General features: G+C 38.9%; 1 protein-coding gene across 1 annotated transcript in view; it reads right to left on the bottom strand.

The window, feature by feature from the left end:
* Positions 1 to 6,322: 6,322 nt before the first annotated feature.
* Positions 6,323 to 19,467, bottom strand: part of AUH (AU RNA binding methylglutaconyl-CoA hydratase) — a 128,263-nt gene continuing 115,118 nt past the window's right edge. The window contains exon 11 of the transcript XR_010622459.1: positions 6,323 to 6,531. The gene's annotated coding sequence lies outside the window, so the exon portion shown is untranslated. The remainder of the gene's footprint in view (positions 6,532 to 19,467) is intronic.

A 19,467-nucleotide genomic window follows, 5' to 3' on the forward strand; every position in this document is an offset into this window, starting at 1 on the left:
AATGAAATCTTATTCTCATGTCTATCAACAATTTGAGTATGTTATAACAGACAATTAAAAACAATACCTGAATGTTTTGTGGTACTTCTGCAGACTTCAGATACTGCTAATCTGCTAATTAAGCAGTGGATGAACAGTGTCTTATCTTGGGACTGCAAACATCTGTTCTACATTGGAGAGAAAACACAATATCTCTATTTTTGTGATTACCGCAGTAGTCAAATATGTTGATACAAGAATTGCTAGAAATTAACAAGAATGGTCAATACTACTTGCATAAAACACAGGAGGCAACTGAAATGAAATGGAAATTGGGATGTACTGTAATGGAAATAAGAAATGGTTTGTAGAAAGGAAGAGGTCCTGAATCTGACTGGGCAAAACACAAGGCATCAGAACAGTCTGGGGGTGGGGGGGGAGATTACTGAATACACACAGAAATTTAAGTATGTAACTGTTGTGGAGAACTTTTCATGTTGGAAGGGACTTGCAGAATGCCCACAGAGAAATATCAGATCAGAAAACATGGTGACATAGCAGAGAGCCAGAGAGCTGCAAAGAAACGAAGTCGGAAGACTCAGAGCAGCTATGGACAAGAAGACAACCTGTGCACAAATCTTTACTTGCTAAACAAACTCCACCCCCCCCCCCCCCCCCCCATGGCAGATCTTCCCTGCCACAGTCATGTAGCAGCAGTCATTAAATGTCAAGAAATGCAGAAAACAAAATGGCAATTCTAACACTTAAGCTGTACTGACATTTAATACCTGTAATTGCATTCAAAACAATAAACTTCAAGCAGCTGAACATTCAGGGTACATTTGATCGCATAGTATTATGAAGTAGGGTCAGAAAAGATGAGGCCTTCCAGAGGACTTCTTTTCAAGTGTGCCTGGTGGAGGATGTTTTGAGACTCACAACCGATAACTATGCGAGTTATTTATACCCTATATTTCTTCCAACAATGCATAGAGAACCAGTTGGTGTTGAGGCTCAGGAAAGCTCCACCCTTCCCTAGATGGTAAGAGGCAACGTTACAAGGCAGTAGCTACAGTATGCAGGAAAGACTATAAACATTTGAATCCCTCTCTCTGTGTATAATATCAGTTATCATGTGGAATTCTTCACAACTTTGCCTACGAAGGAGAAAGACTACAGCTACCCAGTGTTCCCCTTGCACATTCAAGTGTCAGCACAAGGCCAGTGGAACAAGAGCCATGAGGAGAATCACCAAAATTTTCCTTGGAGAACAGCATTCATGAGGAGACACTCTTGAGACCAATGTGCAATGGGCCCACTGTGCAATGGGCACTCTTCTTCATTTCTGCTTTACAGGAAAAATATATTCTTAGCACTCACAGTAGTGTTTTTTCAAAGAAATGTTATATAAAATGATATAACACACAGACACACGCAAAAAAAGAAATGCGAATGACTCACTGCACTTATGCAAACTAAGTTGCGTAAGCCTGTTTTTCTCAGCTCTTAAAAAAAAAAAAAAAAAACAACAAAAAAACAAAAAACCAGCACATACATAATCCTAAAAAATGAGCTGAAATTCTCAGTTATGAAAGTCAAAAATGCTGGAAAAAAAAAAGCAAAACTCCCTCAGCTTCTCAGGGTCCTTCACACCCACATCTGGTGCAGTGCTTACCAGTAGATAAAAATAGAAAGTTGAAACTTAATAGACCCTAACATTTATCACAGTATTTAAGAATCTAACAAAATAGAAAACATCAGTGAAGTGGAATTCACTTCAGAGAAAATAATCCTGAAAACAGAGAGATAAACAGCCACACTGTAAAATGAATTCAGCAGTGTTCACTGAAAGGTACCCTCTTAGCTACATAACAAGGGCAAACTGGAAATAAAATAGTGTGTATCTTCAGTTCAGCAGGTAATTATAAACTGAACTGAAACTGAAAACAATTAAATCCTTATTTAATAATCTTACAGAATTTCCTCTAAATAATTAAATTCATGATTTTAAGTGTTGGCAGATTATGTCATAGGAATTAGTGTTGTAATGACTATGAACTGGCGGTGGAATTGACTAAAAAGACAAGCATGAGGACTGTCTTTCTTGGAAAAGGGCAGGAGCATTTCTTTACCTATTCAAGGCAACAGCTGACAGCATGCATGGAGATAGGACAGGACATGAACAGACCAGGAATGTTGCACATCACCGTATGGGGGTCAAGAACTATTACCTACCACAGGAGTAAGACATGACCAATCAGAAAGCTCTCTGGCTTCTGACTTGGAAAAGACATTGACAGCTTGGCATCAATTTTGAGAGCTGCCAAAACCATGCCTCTGAATTCAGAGTTGTAACACAAAATGAATCTTCTAATGTATTCTCAGATCCACAATAATTTAAAAGAGCTTTTGCAAAGAACCCTTCTGTTAATTGCAGTAGTAGCAATACTTTGATGAATTATTCAAATCTACCACTGATCAGGACAAAAAACCATGAGTCAGCTAACCTACTCTCACAAGATCCTGTTCTTCCTCTCATTCATGGTGCACATGTATTCAACACAGAAACTGCATCTGATTTGATTAGTGGTTGGATCCTAAGGGAGACTGGATGTCAGCCCATGGATCTGAAGCATAATTCTGCACAAGCAAAGGAGGCAGAGACCTGAGCATACCACTGCCATGACTTTGTCACCGAGCAGATCCAAAGTAGTAGCACCACAGCAGCCAAGAAGACACTGGCAACTGGGGATGGAGTAGAGCAGTACAGAAAGCTACACAGACAGGAACAGGACAGCAGAAAAGGACCACAGAGAAGGGCAGCAGGGAGAAGGTTCACATGGAACCTTAGGTAGGGGAACAATAAACAAAAAGGGTGAGGCTGTTTTTCGAACAGATGGCAACAAGTGCCAAAATAAGACATCTCATGTTTAAAAAGAAAATTTTGTTAGTGGCTGCAAGTCAGGATTATGGTACCTACACATCAGACTTCATTCCATGTTTCTGGCTCCAGAAGCAGCCTCTGATGTTATTCCAGTCTCACAATTTAAAGAGCTGCCTGTTTTGTTTTATTTTATTTTATTCATGAACGTAAGCCCTCATCCTGTGACTGCTGCTTGTTACTTACTCAACGTGACAGACCCAATGAAATAGAGTGTATTTAGAGGAAATAGAAGCCTACACTTTAAGGCCACAAGCCACAGCTCCATGTTGCTGTAAGGTATCTTTGGCAAAATGACATTTTCCATTCGAAGAAGAAGACTGATCTTTGAGCTACAGAGCTGGTATTACAGAACCAGTTTTTATCATTTAAAAAAAAAATCCAAGTTTTCCCTTTCTGACATAAGAAGGATCAAAGCGACACTAATTTTCAGAGAGCTCCTGGTTAACCACACTTCAGTTTTTAGCTGTAGCCAGTCCATCAGCTTTGAAGTACAGTGGTACACTGATAACAACATGTCTACAGATCAGCTTCAGACACAGGGACTGAATGCAGTCAGGAAATGACTGATGGAAGAAGGTAGAATCAGTAGTCCCACTGCCTTCAAAAGTTAAACTCAATTAATACTAGTAGCGTTAAGACATGTTACATTCACCATCTCCAAACTCTCCAAGCAACAATCACCACTTAGCCTTTGTTGTTCCTAAGATACTGCTGGTACTATGAGTGAAAAGACCTTCAACACTGAAAACTAGCCTAGGCTTGGTTCTGGAAAAGAACTCCAGAAATCACTCATAATTTACTGCTGCATTGCCACTAAAGATGTGAAAACAGGCCTCTTCAGATCAGCACAGGAGGCAGAGCTCACATGGGAGAAAGTTTGTCACTCTAGAAGCAGCAACAGTAAGATGTCTTTGCTAAAGATGCATTAGTAAGACACTGATCAAACAAGAATTTAAGTAATAAAGGCACTGTAAAATGCTTCATTCTGAAAAAGAAGATGAAGGACAGTTCTGCTGACTGGTTTACCACACTGCTGAAACAATCCTCTGTAGGTACCAGATACATTCAGCAACACAACACAGAGCTCTGTATGGGCCATTTGTGATACACTGCCACACAGACTGGATCTAGAAACTACACACTCTTGTTAATTAAAACAACAAGAAGAAAAACCTGTGCATTTATGAAACCTAAGTGCATAATTGCTAGTTTGGTTTGACTGATGTGAGTAATACTGTAGTTCACAAAGACATAGGAGAAGCTGAATGAAGCAACATGACGCAGAAATCTAAGGTCTATCCTTTAATATCAACTCTAAATCTTTAGAAGTCATATAAAGTAACTTCAAGATCCGATTATACTTAGCAAATAGAATAAAATGAAGTGAAAGAAAGTCTTATTTTATTTGAATGAAAACTTTATTTTCATTGCTAAAGTCATGTAAAGTAAAATCACATAAAACTCTTTGCCTGATGGCAATTTTTTCCTGCAAGCCTTTCTGCAGGAAGAATAGTTCTGAATGACTAGTACAGGTCAGTGTATTGTGCATGTACGAGCAATACTATTTCAGTATATTTAGACTTGCACTCCATTTTCATCATTCAGTACAGTGTCAAAGAAACAAGCTTATTTCCTGCATTTTGTCTTACAGACAACACAGTGGTGGAAAAAGACAAAATGCCTCATCAGACAGAGCAAAATTAAGTTTTATTTAAAGCTGCCAAAAGTATTTACTTCGGTTTCAAGGCCAAACCATGACCAATGTTAAAGAACTCAATATTCTACTGAAGATGGAGATCATCACAAAACAGTACTCCATAATGCTTGTGCTTACAAATTTTTATTTCTAGCAACTACAAACTTCATTTTTGGAAAGTACCACCACCACTGATTCTATATTAAGGGACAGGCAAGAATGTACAAACTAAAGTTAGATTAGTTACATCGTAATTTAAGGTGAAGGTACAGATTTTCTTCTGCATTCTTCAGTGCTTAGCAAACTCCTGATCCTCTTTCCATCTGAGCAAGAGAATGAAGAACAAGAGTTATAGACCATACTTTTTATTCACTGTGAGACTACATGAGTGTAAACAAGCAAAGATGACTGTAAAAGGTAATTTGATGAAAATTGTCTGAAATTTTATAGTACTTATTTGCACCACTGGACACAAGCATACTTCCTCTGAAAATGACAGTCTTACTGACAAATTATCCACTGTTGTTGACATGAGGCCCCAGTTTATAAATCAGCCAGTTCTAGATGTTGACCGATTGGTTAAGGTCAGAAGACGGTTACCGTACATCTGAAAAATGCCAATCTGATGGACTGAAACTGGATAGGTTTGACTTAGTAGCACACACATCAGTTTTCAGACCAAGAAACTCTGTGCAATGTGTATGAAACAAACCACTGCTCTAATCCAGTCAGATTAGGTGTTTCAGTTCTTGACCTAAAAGTGTCACTGCTGAGCTCTCTTATCCTGTAGACAAGTTCAGAGAGGAATGATGAGAATCAAACTGTTCTTTAAGCCCCAGCAGTAGGGTTGTAGCACAGTGAGCAGAGCTGCTCAGGAAAGCATGAAATACTGATGCCAGCCTTGCATTGGACAGAAGATATTAAACTAAGCAACTAGCACTACACAAGTCACACAGAATCACAGAATAGTTTGGGTTGGAAGGGACCTTTAAGATCATCTAGTTCTAACCCCCTGCTGTAGGCAGGGACATGTCCCTCTATACCAGGTTGCTCAAAGCCCCATCCATCCTGGCCTTGAATGCTTTCAGGGAGGGGGGATTCACAATCTCTCTGGGCAACCTGTTCCAGTGTCTCACCACTCTCACAGTAAAGAATTTATTCCCAGAATCAAGTCTAAATCTACCTTTTCCCAGTTTAAAATCATTTCCCCTTGTCCTGTTGCTTCATGCAACTTTTTTAGAGAAGAGTCCCTCCCCATGTCCCACCCTATAGGCGCCCTTCAGGTACTGCAAGGCTGCTGTAAGGTCTTCTCAGAGCCTTCTCTTCCCCATGCAGTTCTCTCAGCCTGTACTTTCAGGAGAGCTGCTTCAGCCCTCTGATCATCTTTGTGGCTGTCCTCTGGACCCACTTCAGTAGTTCCATGTCCTTCTTGTGTTGGGAGTCCAACAAAACTGACATTACTCCAGGTGAGGTCTCACAAAAGCAGAGTAGAAGGGCAGAGTGACCTCCCTCAACCTGCTGGACACACTTTTCTTGATGTGACTCAGGATACCATTGGCTGCCTAGGATGCAAGCACACATTGCTGGCTCATGTTGAATCTTTCATCAACCAACAATCCCAAATCCTTCTCCTCAGGGCAGTTCTCAAGCCATTCTCCTCCCAACCTGTGTCAGTACTTGGGATTACCTCAACCAAGGTGCATGCCCTTGTTGAACTCCATGAGGTTGGCACGGGCCCACCTTTCAAACCTGTCCAGGTCCCTCTAGGTGGCATCCCTTCCTCTATCATGTCAACTGCAACACTCAGCTTGGTGTTTTCTGCAAACTTGCTAAGGTTGCACTCAATCCCACTGTCCATGATGCCTACAAAGATGTTAAATTCAAATTCACTTCCAGGTTCAAGAGGAGACAGCTGAAAAGACAAACACAGAGGATGTTTCCTTTCAATAAAGAGTGCTTAAAATATGCTCTACATATGAGGATATAATAAGCATACTGGCATACATGCAAATACATTAACTATGTTTTAATTACTTTATCTATTTAATAGGGACAACATGTTAAATACACATATAGAAATATATGCTGTATCTGTTATTTCATTGGATTACACATTATTCCTTCCTGGAATTATCATTTCAGCTAGTTTTTCTGAATTTAACTTTGAAAAAATTAACGCTAATTTTAATTTATATTGCATTTTTAATGTTAATTATGCCACCCCAAACATGAAAGATGCTAATACCTGCTATGACTACCCAGGACTGAATCTCATATGACATTTACTGTTTAAATATACTCTTAATCTAACGGAGAGAAACTTAAGCTAGCAGCTCAATTAACACTGTGCACCAAGAACCAAGAAATGGTAACCAAGAAATGCTACTGGTGGAGTGGCTGTATATGTGGACTGCAATACTGATAACAGAAAAACTGAGCTGCACTTTAATAAAACTTTTCTATTAAACAGTATTTCCTTCAGTCGGACTCTAAGAATGAGTGTTAGCTAATTTTAGCACACAATGTGAGCAGAAATGAGTCTATTTTTTGGTAAGCTACCCTAAAATAGTGAAAAAAAAAACCCTTGTAGCACAGAACTACAAAATAGCACATGAACAATTTGACCCATTTTGTAATCTCTGGATTCAACTTTAGTGTCAGTTCATTATAATTCAAATATAAATTATGTTGGATAGCAAGAGAACAGCAACAGTTCATGCAGTTTTCTACTTTACATACTTATTAGATAGACATAGCACATATTCACTGCCCCTGCAGATAGCCAGTGAACGAAATTATGTGAAAATTTTTAATATATACAACTCATTTATTCTCAAGGATGAAAACTGATAATAAACATAGTCAGCAGCAAAAGGTATTGTCCATTTGATTATTGAAATAACTGACAAGTACAGCCCTACTAGCCAGTTCAAATAATACTGTAAAAGAAGCCTACTCAGAGACAAGGTATTGAGTGGGTGGATGTGCTGGCACATATCCTGTAAAAGGCAGGACCTCTATCAGTTCCTGCACCTCTAACTGCCTTCAGTCATTCACAAATTAATTTCCTCTTGACGATCAGCTCCAGTTGCAAGTGTGTTCTTCATCAAAGCTTCTTGATTAGTAGAGCACTGCCTTCTCTCCTACCTGCTGAGGTACTCTTGAGTTTATGGGAAGAAAAGTGAAAGATACGGTATACTTGCCCTTCAAAACATATATATCAGATGATATCACAGAGCCACAGAATCACAGAGTTGTTGGGGTTTAAGTACCTCCAGAGATCACTGAGTCCAACCCCTCTGCCAAAGCAGGCTCCCTATAGCAGGCTACACAGGTAGGCATCCAGATCAGTCTTCAATATCTCCAGAGAAGGAGACTGCACAACCTCTCTGGGCAGTCCATGTCAGTGCTCTATCACTCTCATCATGAAGAATTTATTTCACATATTGGAGTAGAAATTCCTGTGTTCCAGTTTATGGCCATTCCTCCTTGTCCCGTTCCCACAGACCACTGAAAAGAGGTTGGTTGTATCCCTTTCTCTCCGACACTTAATGTACTGGTAAACATAAATAAGATCCCCTCTCAGTCTTCTTTTCTCAAAGTTGAACAGACACAAGTCTCCCAGCCTTTCCTCATAAGGGAGATGTTCCAAGCCCTTTATCAGCTTTGTGGCCCTCCGCTGAACTCTTTCCAGAAGATTCCTGTCATTTTTGTACTGGGATTTTTTTATTTATTTTTTTTTACTCTGGGTACCTTTTGTACCTGGAAGCTCTCTCTACTGACTGGTCAGTCATGTATGTCTTCCACATAGGTGCTTGCATATTACGCCCTATAGCTTATAAGAGCTTATAAATAGCCCTAGAGGAAGAAGTAGTCACTGAACTGCCTGGAAAAGACTGCATAAAGAGAAATGGAGAAAGAGGACTCACAAGCAAACAAGAGTTGCGGGAAATGGATCAGAGATGTGGGAATTCTTTGGACAGTGCCAGCTGTAGCACTACTTAAATTTGTGAAAATCATGGGGAAATTTCAGCTGTGTACTCCTAGTATAACATATCCTAAGACATATTTCACAAGAAGCCTGTATTATTTGGAAATAGGTAAACAAGCACAAGCATGGTCTGTTTCCTAGCCCCATAAAAATAGTGTTTACTGTTCTTCTTTGCATTAGATGACATACAAGAATGAAGTCCCATCATCCTTTCAAGGTGAAGTATTAAGCTTCTTTGCAAATGCAATACAACAGCAAGTTCAGAAGCATCTTGTTTATCTTCACCACTACTGTTGCTTGCTAAGCTGTAGGCTGAACTTACTTCTCAGTGAAGATCTATGTATCAAAACTCTCCTTTCTGAACATCCTTCAGCTGGAGGAGAAAGAGCGTCCCAAGTCCTTTTATTACTACCAAATTAGCCTCCTTATTCCAGCTTAGTACATGTCAAGTTAAGGTAGTGGAAATATGAGAAAGACCATGGATGGACTCTCTAATACACCAGACACTGTCTTCTCCTGGTGCTGTTCCACGGACTTTGCAGACAGCTTACTGTATGCCATAAGATCACATTTCCTTACTTAACAAGATACTGAGAAATAACCCTGTCCTGCTAAAAAAAAATTAGGCTTAAATACACATCAAAAACAGTATTTTGTAAATTTAGAACTCAAGCAAATTCTCATTCTTTGAAAATTCTCATTCTTTCCAAAAAAAAAAAAAAAAAAGAACTATATGCCTACATTAGAATTCTCAGAACAAAATGCTAGTCAGCCTGTATCTATTCATGAAGACATCTGAATTCATAGAGAATTGTGTTGAATGTTGCACTTCAGAATAATGCAAAACGTAGTCTAACATGTTGGACATCTCCTGTGGAACCTGACATGCACAACTACCTGAGATACCAGGTGCCTTTTCTGTCACCCCTTAAAAGGGCCAAGCTTAATAAATGTAAACCACTCTACATCTACTCTATTCTTTAGGTCAGGCTGATTAAAAAAATACTCACTACTCTCCTTTTGATGGAAGGTGATACAGGAGATACTTCATTCTAGATCAGATCTTGTTTCACCCAGGATGTACAACAATCAGAAGCCACATTCACCTTGAACAGGTGTCACTTTGCATTTCACAGAAAGGCATTCTGGGTGCCTCAACATATAGAGGTAACACTCTTCAAAGCTGCTGGAATATCACCACTGCTCACTCAGTTACTGACGGAGCCCTTGAAGAGTAACAGTCTTCAATGCTGCTGGAATATCACCACTGCTCACTCAGTTACTGACAGAGCCTTAGAGTGTGTGTGCTAGTAGCTCACAGTGAGCTTGCACAGGCAGGAGGAGACTGGTCCACACACTGGAAGGTGCCAAGACCTCTATTTGGGTCATCATGTGAAATACAGAAGCAATGCTATAGGCAGGAAGGTAACCCAAGGTTTTTTCTTCCTTATCATATAAAAACAAAATTAATAAAACAATAATTTGTATAGTTAACTCTAACAAGGACACAGACAACAACCCAGCACTTATATGTTCCCTCACACCAAGAAACAATTGTGGATTTGAGCAGAGGAGACTCAGATAAGTAAATTAATTTTCTCAGAAATTAGCAATCCAGTCATGGTCCAGAGAATCTAGAAGCTTAAAAGAGGTTTCCGGATTCCATTCTGAGGACAAAATACCTGCCTCCTACCTCAGTCTGCTTCTGGATGTGACCTTACCCCTGATCAGGACTGAGACAGTTTTACACAAAGCTGTTCCCCTTTCTGAAAAGCTGTTTCTGCCTGAAGGTATGTGTCTGTATCACCCCAATAAGCTCCCTATAATCAACTGTGCTTCATTTTCTGCTTTGCTTTTGACATTCTTGTCTGTTGAAACTCCTCTGACCTTGGGCTGTATCCCACGGATCCTGCTTTAATCCACCCCTACATTTTTCCATAATGAGGCTCATATACCCCTATACACCACACACAAACACACAGACAATGTTTTAAATAATTAGTAATTTTCCCTTAAGGGTAAAAATGTTCTGTAATAGTACTTCTTTTTTTGTTACGAAATAATGTAAATGATCTTGGTGTGGTAATATTTTGCAATATGTCTATGTTATGCAATAAAGGCTGATGGGTTCAGATGGCTGATGTGCACCTGGAGATGTACACTGGAGTCCTGTAGCTGTCAAAAAACACTTAAATGTGCGTACATGTCTATATATCCATGGACATAAAAACACAAACGAAAATAGCATGACTTCCTATTATCTGCCTACTTTTACCAAAAAGTAGGTAGGTGCAATACGGTCCACGTAGTTTAACTTCTGCTCCTTTCCCTTTTTATTCATTTATTTTTTATTTTTGTATGAGGGTCCCTTTTTAGACCTCATGAAAGAAATGTAGTGCTTTTTTTTTTCTTCAATGGAAGGTAGTTCTGAGCTACTTCCCTTTTGCTAAGAGATGTAAATCCTGTTGATTTCAGGAAGTATGTTTTTGGGTCAGCACATATCAATTTTTATTCCCTTCCCAACTTTCATTTCAGTTTTGCTGAGGAAAATGTTGAAACTTGCCAAATGCTCATATTTGCAAAGCAAACTCTACTGCCAAGAACATAAGAATTTATATATTTAGTGACTTTTTCATTTTCTTCCTTTAAGGTCATCGCTGGGTTAAGGTGATGTGAATGACATAACATTCTCATGAAAAAGAGTTCCTCACTTTGTCTTCCTCCTTCTTTAATTTCAACAGACAGTGGCTGACTTTGCATAACCAAAGCTTTATCTCAAAATCACTGTGGACCATGCGGTTTTACCTACAGAAGTTAACATCACACTGCTGACTGCCTCACATACCTATATCACATACCTATCCTGCTGGAAGCAAACATTTTCTTAACCACCTTCCACCGCTGCCAGATTCCTCCATCTCAAGACTGTGGGATGGAAAAATGTGCATGAAAGGTGGCTTTTATTACTCACAAAAAGACTGGTGTGAGAAGGGAAGCAATCTCTTATTAGGAGACAAAATATAGCTGGAAGTTTAATGTTTGGAGAATTAAGAAAATCCGACAAGGAAGCAGGATCAGATATTATTTCTAAGATTATACAAGGGTAATGAGAATTGTGATAAAATAATTGAAGCCTGTGTAAAGCTAAATGGTAGAGGAAGAGAAGGGTTTTATGGAAACAAAATTATTAGTTCATCACTCTAGATGGTTTTCTTTTTTTCTCCTTAACTTTTCCTTGAACATACCTGTCTTTCTCACTCAGTGTTGGGATCCTGTATAGGGGCAGACCTGCACAATGCAGTTCTATTGAATGGACAAACCACATGTGAATTGTACAGCTTGTGCTAAGTGTACAGCTTGTGATCAGTTATATATCTCAACTACAAAACATCAAAGAGAGCAAAATATTTGTATGTATGCCATATCAGATATGCACATTTCATTAAGCACACTGGCATCTACAGCACTGCCATGACTCTGGAACCCTTTACCCATACTGTGCTTATAAAATCTACCTACCCTCGTAGCAGGCAACATAAGGCTCCTGTAGGAAGAATTTCACACTATGTTGCACACACAGTGCTGGCCATTATGACGTAGATCTGGCACAGATTGCTGCAAGGCCAGTCACAGAGTTCAAGGTCTTTGGCATATAGCAGGCAAGTGCTTCAGTACACAGAAGATGAATTCAAGTTTCCCCTCTCACTTTTCCTCTACCTGCCAGCTTGCATGTTCTGCAGCTTGTCTTCAGTCATATTTAGTGAGTTTTGTGTCAAGCCCAACTGATCGTACCTCACAGTGTAAATGCTGCTAACATTACTGACAAAGTACTTAATGCAAAGCCAGTTTTCACACCAAGCTTTGCAAGTGAAGTTCAGAGTGTTTGAGAAAAGGTCTGCTTTGGAGCACATGTTGAATTAACTGAGAATTCTCTGTAGTCTGAACTGGGTTTCTAGGAATTTCCCTAGAAATATCCCTCACTTGGGCCCCAGGGAGGCAGCACACTTCCCTGCAGGTTGGGTCAGACCAACACACAGGGCCCTCCATTCCTCTCCGAAGGAAGTTGCCTATGTCAGTCACCCTTCTGTTTTCTATAGTGGAGGCAGTCTTGAGGTGTGGAGTTGACCACCTCAGTCTTCACAACCCTGAGCATGGACCTCCTACCACATCTCTACTTAAGAATGTTAGCCTCAAATACATTACATAAGGGCACCTGGGGAACCAGTGTAGGTTGGGAAGTGGGTTGCCCATGACACTGATAATTCCTGCTCCTTTCTCATTTAGTAACTCTGTCAAACTACACTTTTAATCTAAGAACTTACTTTAAAGCAAACTTAAGAACTCTATTTCACTGAACTGCATTACAATTGCTTTTTTTTTTCCACATGAACAACTCTCACTCTCATTTTCATTTCCACAATTACACAAAATGTTATGTTTTTTTGTTCAGCCTAGCAGAATGAAGAGCTGACAATATCTTTTTCCTGGGTGTAGTAACTTGGACCTAATTTTAGGACCTTTTCTAAAAAATATACCAAAATAGTAGTGGGTTTAAAAATCACTATCTGCTTCTAGCAATGAAATAATTCTCTGATGAATAGATAACAGGCAGAAAAAAACCCACCTTCAACCCTTACATTCTCCACAGGAAGGCTGAAAGTCACAATTATGTATTTCTTGTAAGCACTGCTTATTCCACGAACAGTACTACATGGATAAAACACCCTGTTCAGTGTTCCATATACCTGTTTATCAGTTACTAATTCACCACCATGAACTGTTTACATTTCAGTCAAGAATGACAGACTGGCAAGTGCTTTGCAATTGTTTTTATGAGTTTAAGTAACCTAAAGCTACTGACATTCAGGGAAAAATCGTTTAGGGCAGGCTCTCTTCCTGGTCTCTTCCTCGCCTTGCCTCCTCATCCTCCTTTATTTTAATTTGTGTTTATTAATGGCAAGGTGGTAAAAATTTCTGATTTGTAGGGACTTATTTCTTTTAAACACCTATTAAGCTATAATGCAATTAGGAATTGCAAATGCATGCAGATAAATCTGAGTGGGTTCACATCCAAGTATACTGGATACTGATAACAATGTCAGCTGATGATGGCTGAACTTCTGCTCAATGGATTAAGAATTCGTCCACAGTTCCTTAGGTCTCACTATAGTACACTATACTCCACACATGCATTGTTAGCCTTAGGAAACAAAGTTATATGATTGCAGTGTTTCTCCTCACTCCTTTATACTTTGAACCCTTATTCAATATAAATCACACTTGGAAGAGAATGACCCATTAGTTTTCTACAGGTAGCTCAGTGGAAGACAAAGGCTCAGACTAGGGCCCTGTCACCCTCTCCCTCCCAAAGTGGACATGTGTAACTTTGTCACTGTGTAGACTCAAGGCACTACATTGCTCAGCTGGCTCACCTCAGCTAGGAACACTGGGAGCTGTATACGCACAAAGTGAGAAAGGCCAAAAGGCAGATGATACCAGTTGCAGAAGCTCCAGCATTGATGGGACTGTGTTGGTTCTGATTTCAGCGAGATGACAGATTTTTATTTCATCATACCTTCAGTTTATAATCTTTCAAGGTTTTGAACCACAGAATGACAGTTAACTTTTCAGTATAATTTGAGAAAAGGCACTCCTTTCTTTTTTTTCACTCTCAAAGTACTCCAGGAAAAATCAATGTCTTTGTCAGACATCCAAATCAATTTTTCTGAAGACAGAAAACAAGCTAAGCCACCACAGGATGCTTCAAACAACATGGAAGTGGCTTATAAACAATTACTTTCATAAAACAATGAGATTTTGGAATTGGAAGCATTTAGTAAGTGTAATTTCTAGCATAGTTATCATTGTGGTATTTAATTAAAATCTAAGCTTACAACTTTAAACTCTAAAGCTTCAACTCCTAAGAAGATGCCCACAATTAATCTTTGTGTTTGGTGGATCATAAATTTTGTGAAGATTAACTCTATCTGGCATTTAAAAGACTTGCTAATGGCAGTATTTTGGTTGACTTCCATATTTTGACAAAAAGAGAGTACAGAAGTCATGGAGAATCACAGACTTGTTCATGTATCTTGCTCTGCAAGGTCAGGACTTCATTGTGCAATGTGCAAGAAGTTTAAAATTATGAAATAATTTATTCAAGAGAGGAATGTGTTTTTATTTTTCTCTCAGTCAGCAGTCAATAACTAGCCCAAAAAAGGAAAAAAAAAATAAAAGGAATGACGGGTTTAAAAAAATCTGGTGCTCTCTAGACCTCTTCAAAAGGGTTCCTCTTCATTCAAGAATGCAGGAAGGGGGAGAGGGAAGGGACTGTGAAAAGCTGAGATTATCAGTGAACTCACTGTAAATTATACTCTTATTTGGAATGAGTTACAGGAATAAAGTTACAGACTTAAGAATTGATCGAAATTCCATTATGTAAATGGAAAAAGAAAACTATCTTAATCATTGTCTTAAAAGGAAACTGAATTTAGACTTCAGTCTGGATGCTTATGTGATCTCAGTTTAATTCTGCTACAGCTTTTGTTAGTGTATGGCATAACCTAAACAGGCCCCCAGATAAGATCTCACAAACGGCCTTCTTACTTCTGCTAAGCTACAGGCCAGCTGGGCTCCTGCTGTGTACTCACATTCTCACATCTGAATTCTACCTCAAGATCAAAGCACCAACACTTTGTCCCACACAATTCTGAATGCTCTAGGCTTTTACTGGACCCAGAGTAAGTTCAAGGTTCTCAGAAATCCAGTTTGCACAGCAGGACATTGTAAGCAGCATATCGCAGCCATAAGGTTTTTGTTTCTTCTCTGAAGTAATAGGTATAGCTATGGGACTATAAATAACGTGAATTTCAAGATAGGAACAGATCCATTTTGATCTGCCAGTTTTATTTAAAATTAATAAATTCAGGCTATGTGTAAGCTGTCCAGTCATATCCTGTAAAGGTTTAAACAGTGTAACCACAAGGGAAAATAAACCAACATTTCTTCCCTTTTTATCTTAAAAGTATGTGAAACGAATTGGTTGCTAAAGAAACCTGATATAATTGTGACAGACTGTTTTGAAACCCTTAGCACAGTTCATCTGAAACCTCAGCATAACAAGTGGCCGCTTATCTGCGTCCCATTCCAGGAAGAAATGCATGGCATTTCATCATCACAGCTGAAAGACTAGCTGGCTCAGCACGTAGGCTAAAGCAAGAATAAGAGCCCTCAGCTATAATGAGGGCACAGTGGTAGCTAATGCTTAGTTAAAGGCTGTTTCCTATAGCCTTCGCTACTGATTGTAGGAGTTGGAATACAGGAAAAAGCAAAAATAAAAAAGAACACACCAAAAGTCAATATTTACCTTCTCTGTTTGTACTCAGTGAAGATAATTTTTGAAGAAATTGAATGTATGAAGTAACATGGTGACATCCTAAAAGATCTCACCAACTACAAAGACTTTAAGTACATTTATTTAGTGTTACTGTCTGTGACAAGGATTTCTTACATGAGAAAGAATCATAAAAAGCAGATGTATTTATTTAGTCTGACATTTAAATGCAAATTAGTAAGTGGAAATTTAATTATTTCCTTGTAAAAACTGATCTTGAATTTCCAAAAAAGCAAACCAACTTTCTCCCAAACAAAGCTGTTGAAGCACACCTAACTGGTAGGAACTGACATTACTTCAAGAACAAATGTGCATCTTCATTTGTGGGGGAAAATGGTGAGGAACATTTATATTTACAAGTTTTTCCTCTTTTCTACATTGTTCAGATGATAACATCCATGATGCACTATTGTCATGGTTTTTAACACCAGAATCGACAAAACATGAACATGGACCAATCAATCAGAAGAAATTCAAAATGTTAAAGCTGAATGTGTAGCAATGTTCAGACTGTAAGCTTGCAAGCTGATTCATTCAGGACATTCTGCTTTGTTATTTTGTCTGCAGAAAAATCACAACAATTGTTGTGAATTTACTCTTCTATAACCAAGCTGATTTAAGCACACAACTGTGTGCACTATCATACTGAACACAGTGGATTGAGTCATTTACACACATGCAGCTGCTGGCCTGAATAAGGGCTAGATTTAACTTGCTCTGTTTAATTCACTGGCTGAACACTGAACATTGTTGGCATGGATTTTTCTCAGGAAATTCAAACCTACACAAGCAGAGGAAAAACACTGCAAATGAGATGCTGCTGTGTGCAAAAATTCATCTTGGGTAAAACTTTAAACCCTAAAAATAAACCTTGTGTGCAGTTTGCCCAAATAGGCTTTCCTATTCAACTCTGAAGGTTTAAAGCAGTTGTTAATCATGTACTGTACACAGTGCTAAGCAGGAAAGTGTTCGGTTATTTCTAAAACATGTTATTTTGAGGCTATATTTGAATCTTCCATATTTACGTGATGAGGGTTATGTCACAAAGTTAATCATTCCCAGGATGCTAGCATTCAGGGTAATGAAAAACTTCTTGTGCAAGCAGTCATTAATCAGTGAGTATAACATTGCGTAATGCTTTCTGAAGCATGTGTTATGTGATCAGAGTACAAGGCTGTACAATACAGCGAAGTGTTTATGCCATATGCTGACCTTTTTTAAAGCAGAAACGGAGCCAGGTGATATGTTGCTCTTGCCAGCAGTTACTTATTGCCAATAATTAAGTTTGATGATATGAAGAAACACAAACTTGTATTCCTTTAGAATTCAAAAAGGAAGCTTTGAAGTTTTTGGCACTTTAAATCACACAGATTGCCAGCTTGGCTTGGATATTCTACTGTTGTCCATTACAGGCACCGCCCATCAAAACTAGAATTGAGTGCCCTGTTCAAGTGGCTACTGGCATTTGTGTAAAGGAAAACACGCTCCATTGGCACAGGACTGCTGTATTATATGAAAGAGCAAAAAGGTCACAGGAAGAAAGCAAGCAAAAGCATGCTCAGTACCTCGAATCTCTGTACATCACAATAACATTTGATGTTCTTGCGCAACAGTGCTAGTAAGCAGCTCTTACTTAATCTCCTACCAGTATTACACAAAAAGTATACTTGCGAAATACTTCAGATAAATATTCTGTAATTATACAAACTATAAACGCATGTAAAGAACAAAATGTTTTTGTAACTCTAAACACACATACCTGTGGAGACGTGGTTTTGATGAGCTATTTTAGCAATGGAAACAATGCTTTAGAAGCTTCCATGAACTGCCATAAAGCTATGTGCTGGAAGCAGAGTAGACATATGGACATGCACTTTATGATCCAAATTTTGCCCTGTACACAGTCACTCTGTGCTTTGCTGCTGGCAGAATCAGGCTGCAAAGCTGGAATAACCAGCTTAATAGTACTGCTTTAGCACCACCAACCATTCTGGTAGTATAGCTGTGCCATGGCTGCTCCCACACCACCTCCTCCTTGATTTGCTAGGTTTCCTTTTACCTAACCGATGACAGACTGATTACAGAGAGGAGCTGGTACAGAAAGAGTAACCACGTTCCATAAGCACTGCCACCTGCTAACAGCAAAACTGTTCCGTTACGGGACTAACTGTATGCTGTCAGTGGTCAAAGAGATTTCTGATATACCCTGCTTACTTTAAGGAACTATTTTCACACTTAACTAACAATTCCAAAGCACAGAGCAGCCTGGAAGTGCACACCCAATACTACATTTATACAGGAACTGAGGTGACCAAGTGCAAAATTTAGATTCTCAAATTTTTTGCTTAGCTGTTGAGATTTTCCTTTGACCTTCGAATTTCTGCTCTTGATGACAGTAGAGAGCAGCAGCAGTCATGCTGTATGATGGCTTTTCAGGATGTATGAATTAAACCGTCCATAGCTAAGGAATCTGAGTCAGCAGGCATCTTCGCATTTGTCAGACAAGATGCCATGGAATACAGAGGTGATGCTGGAGAATGAGAGAAAAGACAGCAGGATTCTAGTCCTTGCTCCACAATCTATTAAAAAAGCAGCATAATATTTACTGCAATACAGGTCTTCTCCTCCCAGTCAAATAGACTAGTGGTCATTACTGCTATGTAATTAACTAAAATAAAAATATTTTAGTCAGGACTGACTGAGAGACTCAGTGATCAATTTCCGTGAAAAGAGGAAGCAGAAATGGATCTGCTCTTCAACTACTGAGCACTTAGCCAGATCAACTGACTGCAGCATACTCTCTATTAAATATTTTTCAAAAATGGGCTAATTTAAGCCTACACATGTGAAATTTTAAGCATCCAAAACACACTGTATTTGAGAATCTCAATGAAGAAAGGAATTTCCTTCAGTAAAAAGTGGAAAAAAGAGACCTAAAACATGTCCACGTCTTCATTTATGAACTGGTAGCATAGCCAGAACCCTTCTCTTTATGCTGCATTTTGTGGATCTTTCGCCTCTCAAAGGAGAAGGAATCACATACGTATGTTACGATTTCTATCAGTGATTAGAGTACAGAACTCAGACTGAAAGAAGCCAGTATAGAAAAATCTGTGGAGCTGTCTATAAAAATAACAGAAGTGACTGAGCTGAAACGGACTGTGACTTAGTCACTGCAGCCTGAACACACTACGCAAACCACTTCTATCCAAGATCCTTCCAAGATCCACTGTTTCTTTGGAGCATGTTCCTTGTTTCCCTACTTTTCATTGCTACTTTGAAGAGGAGACTGGCTATAAGAACACAATCAAAACAATACTCAACATGAACCAGTTTACAGACATATTATTAACATTTATATGTAATGAAAAAAAAAAACCTTCTAAACTCTGTGTAATTTAAATTATAAACTTTCTTTCTAAGCTACATGAGACATGTTTTCTAAAGAATCTGTACAACTGGCA

This window comes from Cyrtonyx montezumae, unplaced genomic scaffold, assembly GCF_038088225.1.
Source record: "Cyrtonyx montezumae isolate F1298 unplaced genomic scaffold, pur_monq_1.0 scaffold_29, whole genome shotgun sequence".
NCBI lineage: Eukaryota > Metazoa > Chordata > Aves > Galliformes > Odontophoridae > Cyrtonyx > Cyrtonyx montezumae.